The sequence below is a fragment of the Cornus florida genome, unplaced genomic scaffold (genome assembly GCF_030987335.1).
Source record: "Cornus florida cultivar Cherokee Brave unplaced genomic scaffold, ASM3098733v1 CherokeeBrave_3.0.0_Hap2_Chr02, whole genome shotgun sequence".
Classification (NCBI taxonomy): domain Eukaryota; kingdom Viridiplantae; phylum Streptophyta; class Magnoliopsida; order Cornales; family Cornaceae; genus Cornus; species Cornus florida.
This window is the reverse complement of record NW_026775572.1, coordinates 60762679-60774032: the sequence shown is the minus strand read 5'-3', so window position 1 is coordinate 60774032 and position 11354 is coordinate 60762679.

Here is an 11354-nt window from a genome sequence, read left to right as displayed (position 1 = left end):
ATATATATATATATATATATGGGTAAATAAAAGAAATTGAGCTAGAAGAAGAGTATGTGCTCTTGCAATGGTGAATGATATGCGGCTATAAGTGCTAATAGAGTAGATATATATGTGATGGTAAATTAAAATAGGTATAGGGGAAAAACACATATTGAAAAGAGAAATTTAATGCAGTTCACCCTAAATTCAAATTTGTACTATGCATGGGCTAAGCTACCAAAATGGGTAAAAAGGATTTCACTAAAGAAATAAATATTACATCCTAATTAAAAAAAAAAAAAAACAACCTCTATAATTACATAGTAAACACTAGACATTGGAATGAGTTTAGGATTGAAATTTTTTTTGGCTAGTTGATAGCTACACCCCCTTAACTGGGTTGGAGCCAGGATTCCGTGGGAGGGAGGCCAAACTTATAAGAAGAATTCCATGAGACTAATGTACGCCAAAAATAATTTACTATTCATATATTTTTTTTATATTTATTAAACTTTCCTAAAAAACGCAATTGCATGTGTGATAAGAACTCACTTTACTGGTGAACCCTTTCGTTTCTTTTCTTTCAATGTAGTGGTGTTTATTTTTTATTTTTTTTTATTTTTTTTATTATTATTATTTTTTTCTTTGGGAATGTTAGAAATGTTAGTATTTAATGGTGTGTACTTTTATTTTATTTTATTTTATTTAACACATTCAGTGGTGTACATTCCTTTCATGGAGTCCACCCCCACCAATTTTTAATTCTCCAGCATTTGATTCATTCTATTGTAGGTGACTTTAACTTTATAATTTTTATTTTATCATTAACTTTCACCATTTTATATAAACACAAACGGAAAATTGGTAGATATAAAAATGAAAAAGAAATTAAAAGAGTGAAAATTAATCTATTTTTTAGGAAATTAATATTGAAGTTTGATAGACTGAAAAACGAAGAGAAACATCTTTTGGAGTATCTCAGTCCGGTATAATTCTTGAGATTCACTGCTCGTTTTTGTTAAACTCAAAATGATAGATTTGAAAATAAAAAAAAAAAAAACCTCAAAATCTATATATTGGAACACAAAAAACAAAATGAAAGAGTAAAATTAATATATATTTTTTAAGAAGTTAATATCAAAAATTAATATACTGAGAAATGGAGATAAACACCATACCTCAATCCGGTGCGATGCAGTGCTCAAGTTTATTGATCTGAAAATAAAAGAAAAAATAATCACAAAATTGATAGATTTGAAACGAAAAACAAATGAAAGGGTAAAAATTGATATATATAATCTCATACCGATCTATGCTCAAAATCATAGATCCTTATGCCGGATTGCGCTCATAATTCTAGATCAGAAGAATAAAAATGAAAGATAACATAGAGATACAAATAGAGAATGACCAAAAAAGTGTGAGAGCCAAGGAGAGAAAATCACCAAAAACAAGAAAATAAAATTAACTCAAAAAGTGGACCAAAAGAAACGGAAGTTACGAAAAAGGAAAATAAAAAGTTAAAAACGTTGGGACCAGCCGAACAAAAGAAACGGAAACATGTTAGGTTAGAGGCCAATTGAATTTTTTCTCCTTTTTTTTAGGGCTAGTATAGACCTACATAGTTAAAAGTATAGACTTACATGCACACGCGCGCACACACAAACACACACACACACACAGAGATATATATATATATATATATATATATATATATATATATATATATATATATATATATATATTAGCCTATACTAATAAAAAAATTCAAAAATCTAGGGGGGGCCATGGCCCCCGCCCACCCCCCTGGCTGCGCCCTTACCCCTGCCACTTAAGGAATTGTATGCACCCAAGAGGATTCGAAGTTTAGATCTTATGCATTCTAGGGCACCGGGTCAAGTTCTTATCCACTTGAGTCATCCCTTAGTTGGAATGATTTTTTTTCTTGAATTGTTTTTACTTTCAACAATATTCTCTCAATTGCATATGTGTTGTAAAAAGGAGGATTATGTTAATCTCTAAATTCTAATGTGACAATTTGTCCAAACAAAGATATCAATGTTATACCCATTGGACCAGTCTTGGTCCGAGTGTGGATAAATTTTCTGGATACCCTCTTCCAAATTTTTTCAAATTCTTATTTATAGCCCTAAAAAATAGTAATAGTTTTTTTTTTTTTTAAATGAAAAAAAGAAAAAAATAGGGTATTGTCAAGACCCTAAAATGATACTAATTCCAAAAAAATTTGGCATAACCTCTACTAAAAAGGATCCTACCACAGCCTGTTGAAACGCAAAAAAAAAAAAAAAAAAAAAGAGTAATGGCCTCACTTGGCCATAAATTAATCTATCTTATCCCAACGCACAAAGCAAACAATATATCAATTCCCAAATTAACTATATACATATATTCAGAGTCCATTCCCTCTAATTCATTCAATATATATATATATATATATATATAGAAGTGTCAGTCCACTACTTAGTCACATACTCCTTTACAAGGAACATAATCTAATTACATCAATTTACAGTCCATGAAATACAGCTGAAATCAAAAGTCCATAATTTACTATATTATACAAATTATACTAAAGTTTTACAGAATAGCCAAAATTTACATTTACAAAATATTAAAGTTGTAAAACAAAAATAGCAAAATATAAATTTCCAATCCCGTCTAAATTTGTGATGGATGGTCGTTTGCCACCTCCTTTTCATGTCCTGAAAAATATTAATAATAAGGGGTGAGCATAATTGCTCAGTAGGTAGTGCCTAAGACGCACCTCTTGTAGTCCCGTGAATCCAAACAAAGAATAGAACAATAGGGAACGGGGGCATGCTAAACCGGGAGAACACAATATCAATTCCAAGTTAAAAAACAAATGGATGTCATGCCATGAATGCAATGCTACGCATGTCACTCCCCATTTTCAGAAAACATCCATCGTTTCACAAACTATTAATGTAACCCGCCCTTTGGTGACTCCGCAGCGACACGAGAGAAGGATTAGCTGCTGTCCCTAACTCTTGGTACCCCCGTGGCGTCATTTTGGGCCTAGATAGCTGAACCACGCTAGGGCAATCTCCCTTATTCCCCCTAGGCTATATTAACACACCAGCCCTTTGGTGATTCTGCGGCGACCTGGTTTTCTCAAAATCTCTTTAACCAAAACATTTTCCCAAAATCCCTTTTTCATTTATTCAAAACCATTTCCCTTCATTCATGCCCCATAATATGCATGTATGTCTCATGTATGCAATACAAGGGCAATAAGGAATTTCATACCCCACAAATAAGCAAGTTTTACAATAATTCTAAGAAAATTTCCATAAACTTCCATGTATCATTTTTAGCAATTTTATCAACACAATAATATAGAGAATTCAATAATTAAGTATGGTTTTCATACAATTCAACAATTACACATAATATGCTTCATATATAACATCAAATCATTTAAGAGGCAAATAATTCAAATTAATCATGTTTGACAACAAATATGGTATAATGACTCACAAAAGCATAAGAAAGTGAGAATTAGAGACCCCTACCTCCAATTAGTTAAAAAGCCCCAATTTTCACCTCAAACCCTAGGATTTAGAGACTCCCCAAATGGTGGCCAAATGGAGATTGGCTCTAATCAACTCGTAGATCTCATCGTGGGCTTTAATTTGCCGCAAACGGCTTCCAAAAATATCAAGTACTGAAGGAGAGATCTAGATTCAAAGTCTTGATATAAAAAGAAAAAGAAAAAACAAGAGTTTGAGAGGAGAAGAGAGGAACTAGCGGGAGGAAAAGAGAATGGAGACCAAAATATGGTCTCATTGCCTTTTTGTAGAGTAATGGTGGGTCCCACTCACTTTTTAATTTCTTTTCTCTTTTTCTTTTGCTTTTAATTTACACCACGCACATACATAGACACATATTAAATCATAATCATATGAAACACATTAAATAAATTAAATATGATCCAAATGGACCCAACTAAAATTCCCGTTAGCAACAATTCCAGCAGTGGGTCCCACACGGGACTGTCCAGCTCAAAAAACGAAAAAATGCTAAAATGGTCACCCTTACATTTCAAACAGCCCTGGACTTAATAAAATACCCCAAACAGTTCTCAGACACAACCGGCACACTCCACCGTGTCTGGTACAAAAAATGGTAAAAGATGAAAATGTCCTTGTTGCGACAAAATTTTAGGGAAAAAAAATGAAAAATGGCGAAAATTTGGAAACATCACAATTCACCCTCCTTATAGAGATTTCGTCCTCAAAATCTACCCTCCTTATGAAAAAAGCCCACAACTACAGACTCCCCTCTAAGAACACCTCATAAAACATTGAGACTATGAACTTACCGACATTATTGCCTTTGATACCGGACGTCACCAGGCAATCACACATCACTACCACCAAAACCCAATACGGTTGCCCATCTCTCCCTTCATCATAACACAAGACCAACTAGACCTTACGCCTGACTCAAAATGGACATCAGTTTACTATATATATCCTCCAAAACCCGAGAAAAGGAAGGTTATCAGACCACCGAAAAAGACAACATCTAACCTCAACACATTCTTCAAAGGACACACCAAACCCCAAACAAGAAATCCTGTCTATTTCTCGATCAATCTCAACTCTAACCTACACTTGGCAGGCCAAACACTTGCTATCTAGTACGTAGCTACACCACCACATAACCATACCAACAACTACAAATCACACTGTATGACAATCATTGTACTTAACAACTTCAAGATGATAAAATAATAAATTCCCCAATGACTGCATAAACATTAGTCGCCAAATCAGTAAAACACACTATCCTGCACCCAGGGCACAAATCCTCAAAATAAGATCTTTAAAAATCAAATGGATTGATCACTTGGTCCCACCTAACACACCTCGTCACCCAAAACAAACCACCTGAATCCACACTACCACACTGACATACGCCCAAAACCATACTCTCACTATTCGTGACAACTCAAAACAATCATTGACCTTTGACCCAACATCATGCTAAAGAGGGATTGATTCAGGAGAAATAGTTGGCCAGGCCATTCTCATCCTCGATCAAGTCTCAGCACAAACATCGTTCTTGTCCTCAGGTCCAAACCTCAAACACAGTCACACACAGTCCATAAAACAACTATGAGATCCACTCACTATCCATCCATCGCTATACATAACCTCAACAACTATACAATCACATATCAGCACTAAGAATCTCTATCATTCCTCAATCATACAACTAGTAACAAGCTAAAAACAACACGGCACCAAACGTCACAATCCTCAACCAGCATGAGAGATTTCTAATTTACTCATAACACCCATACCAGGTAAACGACTTCACAGCATCATTCGATTCAATCCTTACCTCTTCAGAACATACAATACACCCCGTCTCATGCCTGAAACCTTAAAACTAAAGTCAATCAGTCCTATTATTCCTCAATGAGATCACACATTCTCTCTCTAGCTGCTTAGCACTCAAATAATACCAACACTTGTTTCAAGGCACAACTCAATTTAGACATCAATAAAAGCATCCGGATATACAACTCACATCACATCACCTATCATCCTCAAACTACCTTTCACAACACATTTCCTAGCCGTCACCGATAGTATCATACACCGAAAATAAAATCCCTATTTGGTAACCCATGCTTCTCATTCCGCTAGTCAAAACCATTCTCAGGCAAGTACTACAAAACTCATGACTCCACCTCCCTCCGTGGAAGTGAGTCGACTTATACAACCAAACCTTACCGGTAAACTCTAACAACATAACAAATCTCACACAGGTCCGTCCACCCACGGACGCGCACAACTCCTAAATGGAGAACAAGACTCACGACAAACAACGTCCTTGCCAGGACAAGGACAATGGAAAGGATAACAAACTCCACTCTCACAAGAGACTGACGATTCGCACTTAAGTGCACCCGACAACCTGTCACACGCTACTCATCGTTCATCCAACCATGGACACCCAATCTCACCTAAGATGAACTGAACTCATTATACACAAGGAAAAGAACCAACATGGAAACATATACGAGACCACGAACACCAACCTAAGCGACCTCGCCACTAACGGGCCGTCCTACGCAATCAATATAGAAACATCACACACATTTCTCCGTAACACAATGCTAACCAAAACCAATTAGATAAAAGCACCAACACGCTTAACATACTAACACTAGGAACCATTACTACACGTTGGACACCGTGTCCCATCCTACCCAATAATATCCCAATGAGAAATTCTATAAAATACAATGATACATGGTCACCCGTTCCACCTCTGCCCTTTGAAGGCGACATTGCCTCAATCACTGTGCACATAAGACCCGTGATCTCAATCAAAATGACCCACTGACTCGCCAAAAGAAAAGGGTGCCTATCTGGCAACATCATCCTCATTGACTCTAATGACTACACTGTAACGACTTGAACTCGTAGGTCCGAACTGTTAGCCGGGTCATTAACCGGACCCGAGGTCAACTAGGGATAACACTATTCTTTCTTACGTCAATACATATTATACGTGTCATTCCGGGTTTATAAAGAATAAGTAATAATAAATAAATAAATAAATAAATAATAATAAAAAAATAAGATTATTTCTACAAATTATGTCAAAACGGTCTACTAACCCATCGAACCCTGTGAAGGAGCGTCATCCGCCACCTGCCTTCCATGTCCTGAAAAATATTCATGTAATGGGGTGAGCAAATTGCTCAGTAGGTAGCGCCTAAGACCCACCTCTTGTAGCCTAGTGAATCCAAACAATGAATAGAAATTGAGAATAGGGATTATACTAGGCTGGGAAAGAATACAACATCAAATCTAATTTCAAAATAACAATGCCGTGCCATGATATATGATGCCATGAATGTCGCTTCCCATACTTAAAATCACTTCCATTCTTCACTTTTTAAACCATTAATGTAACCCCCTTCGGTAACCCCTCAGCGCCGAGAAAAGGATTGGCTACTGTCCCTGACCCTTGGTACCCCCGCGGCGTTATTTGAGGCTCAGATAGCTCAACCACGCTAGGGCGATCTCCCTAGTTCCCTCTAGGTTACGTTAACTCCACGGACCGTTGGTACTCCCGCGGCGTCCGGGTTTTCATAAAAACCATTTTATCAAAATTTCTTCTCCCAAAAATCCCTTTCACTTTCATTTCAAAACACTTTCCCCTTTTCTTTCATGCCCAATGCTATGGATGCATGCCATGTATTTTTCCAATAGTATAAAAATAAAGAAAGTTTACACTTCACAATTTAACATGTTTCTTCATAGAAATTTCTAGGAAAATAATAAACACCATGGCATTGAAATTAACATTTAGGCATGCTTCTCACATAATACCATCAACACGAATAAGCACAAACTTTTTATTACAACAATTATATCATTTTCAAGGCAAATAATTTAAATAAGGCATGCTTCACAAGAAATTCTAAAAAAATTATACATGCTTACATAGATCATTTCTAGCAATTAGTAATACAATAGACATAAGAAATCAACACTTAAGCATATTTTTCATACACATCAACTAATACATAAAAATCAAGAACTTTATACACCATAATAAAATCATTCTAGTATTAATTAACATCAATTAAACAAGTTAGCAACAATTAACAAGAAATTAACTCACAAAAGAATAAGAAATTGAAAATTAGAAACCCCTACCTCAATCTAAGCCAAAAGCCCCAATTTTCACCTCAAACCCTCAAAATGGATCTCAATTTTCGGACTTCCTAGAGTGGCCAAAAGCTGAAATTGCTGGTATGGATTTGAAGATCTCATCGTGGGCTTCAATTTGCCGTAAACGACACTTAAAAATTCTAAATAATGAAAGAGAAATCTATGATCAAAGTTTTGATTGCAAAAGAAAAAGAAAAAAGCAAGTTTGAGAGGAAATGAGAGAGAGCAATGGGACTGAAGAGAGATTAGAGACTAGAGATGGTCTCTTGACTATTAGAATTAAAGGAAACGTGGGCCCTACTATTTTATTTTTTATTTTCCCTTTTTCTTTTACTTTAATTTGCACCACACATAAACATATACACATAAAATAATGCACAACCTTATACAACACATTAAATAAAATAAATATGATGCAAATGGACCCAACTAAACTCCTCGGATGCAACAATTCCGGTAGCGGGTCCCACACGGGACCGTTCGGGCCGAAAAACAGAAAAATGCAAAAATGACCACCCTTGCATTTCGAAGAGTCCTGGATTCAATGAAATGCCCCAATCAACTCTTGGACATAACCGGCACATTCCACGGTGTCCGTTACGCAAAACAAAAAAAGACAAAAATGCCCCTCCAACGACAAAATTCCAGAAAATTAGAAAATGGTGAAAATCGGAAACATCGCATACACCGCCCACAATCGCTTCAACTAGCACGTCATCCATCACCTACTTGACAACACACAACAAACAACTCATAATTTCCAAACCGCATTTGGATCATACCTTAAACCATTATGTTCATCAGCACTAAACATCACACTACAACACCATAACACCTCTACTACCACTCATTCCAACCCCAGTTCTATCTTATCATCCCACCGGACCGTCAAACCACTATTGAAGGATTTTTCCTTGAATATCCTTAAGACAATATCATCGTAACAAAAGAACAAGCATTACTCTCGATACTCCCCATAATGATCATTGCATACTACTAGAAAAAAAAACCTTAATACGATAATACCATGCTGATAAATCCTCAAAACAAAAATGAGCATAAAACCCAGAATGCTCAACACCCAACTATTACCTCAATACCATCAATGATGCCATCAATCATTAACACTTAACCAACAACTTAATCCACTCCTTCTAAGGCAATCTACGTGCCTAAATGAGAAAGCCTCATACTCCAGGTTCAACGTCACCACCTCTCTTCTTCACTGTTCCTTAAAATATTCTTGGCCCCGACAAAAATCAAATGGGGCTATAACTAACCTACAAAATTAACCTCGTCCCAATCACTCAAATCATTAGTCTATCTCTTCGAATCCTCAAACAACTATATAACACAATACTCACTAGCAATCACTTCATCCATAAACAACCAAACACTCTAATGACCCCATACTGCCTGCTTTATCGTGCAACCTTGCACTACATAGCTAAAACTGACCACTATACCTCACCTCGAGACCTTCTAGACAACCGTGCCAACCCAAAACCCCACTCATCGACTGAGCCATGCAATTGACTCACCGAGAGTCGATTACCCGCAACACGCTTTTGTAACTATCCTAATTGAGAATCATTCCTCGATAAACCAGCCTCTAAAATAGATTCCTTTAAGACCATGAAATGATCTACATCCGACAACCGGTCCTAAATCACCATAGACCTATAAGATCTAACAAGTTTCCATGACAATTAAAACCAACACACTTCCTTAAGCCATTCTAATATGCTTGAAATACACATTTACAATCCGTAGACTACATTTGTGACTCAAACAACCCTTGTCACACTTACCACGACCGGTTCGAAAAGAACTTCCACACTAAACCGTGACTTGAGTCGCAAATACCGACCTCCTAAAGTCATACCAAAACACTCACGTACACTTGACCTCTACGCTCACCATAACCATACACCAATACATGAAACTCACACACAACAAGGGCACCTTGCCATGAAATATGAACCCATTCTAAAGTCGGGCTCTAAGCATCACACAAAATGCAACTAAGAAGATCAGGATGACTATATGCCAAACAGCTCAATCCACGAGCTAGGAGCCCACGCCATTAGTTCGACAAGAATCGGCACCCAAACAACCCTGGAGCAACCGAGCTCCTCGCCTACTCAAGTCAAAACTTACACAACCCTCAATGCCGTGACAAGTACACTACCGTACTAGCAACCATCCCAATACTTAACCGTATAACCATATAAGAATAAAGCCATATACGTATATAAAATGAATGAAACCTATAATACTACACGAAACACGTTGGCATATACCATGCTCATTACTTGTCACATTTGCATTTAAATTAGAACTGCACACACCATGCCTATCACTTCTCGTTACCATACTCCTCGTACATGGCTATGTAACACAAATTTTAGCATTTAAACACGTAAGCATTTAGCAATTAGGCATGCCCTTAAAACTGTAAACATATAAGCATGTGATCACGTAAGCAAATAAACAGGTAAGCAAGTAAACAAGTAGGCATGCTTCTCAAACATTTAAACACTTTAACACGTAGCACATAATCATGCAATTCAACTTCCCCATGCAATCCCAAGTAGGCCTTTACCCGTCGTCCTAATAGTATTCGAACCATCGCTTTGATACCAAATTTGTCAAGACCCTAAAATGATACCAATTCCAAAAAAATTCGGCATGACCTCTACTAAAAAGGATCATACCACAACCTGTTGAAATGCATAAAAAAAAAAATGTAATGGCCTCACTTGGCGATAAACTAAACTATCCTGTCCCAATGCACAATGCAAACAATATATCAATTCCCAAAATAACTATATACATATATTCAGAGTCCTTTCCCTCCAATTCCTTCAATAAATATATATATATATATATATATAGAAGTGCCAGTCCACTACTTAGTCCTATACTCTTTTACAAGGAACATAATCTAATTACATCAATTTACAGTCCATGAAATACAGCTAAAATCAAAAGTCCATAATTTACTACATTATACAAATTATACTAAAGTTTTACAGAATAGCCAAAATTTACATTTACAAAATATTAAAGTTGTAAAACAAAAATAACAAAATATAAATTTCCAATCCCGTCTAAACTTGTGGTGGATGATCGTTCGCCACCTCCTTTCTGTGTCCTGAAAAATATTAATAATAAGGGGTGAGCAAAATTGCTCAGTAGATGGTGCCTAAGACACACCTTTTGTAGCCCCGTGAATCCAAACAAAGAATAGAATAATAGGGAATGGGGGCATGCTAAACCAGGAGAACACAATATCAATTCCAAGTTAAAAAACAAACGGATGTCGTGCCATGAATGCAATGCTATGCATGTCACTCCCCATTTTCAAAAAACATCCATCGTTTCACAAACTGTTAATATAACCTGCCCTTTGGTGACTCCGCAGCGATACGAGAGAAGGATTGGTTACTGTCCCTGACCCTTGGTACCCCTGCGGCGTCATTTTGGGCCTAAATAGCTCAATCATGCTAGGGCAATCTCCCTAGTTCCCTCTAGGCTATATTAACACACCGGCCCTTTGGTGACTCCGCGGCGACCGGGTTTTCTCAAAATCTCTTTAACCAAAACATTTTCCCAAAATTCCTTTTT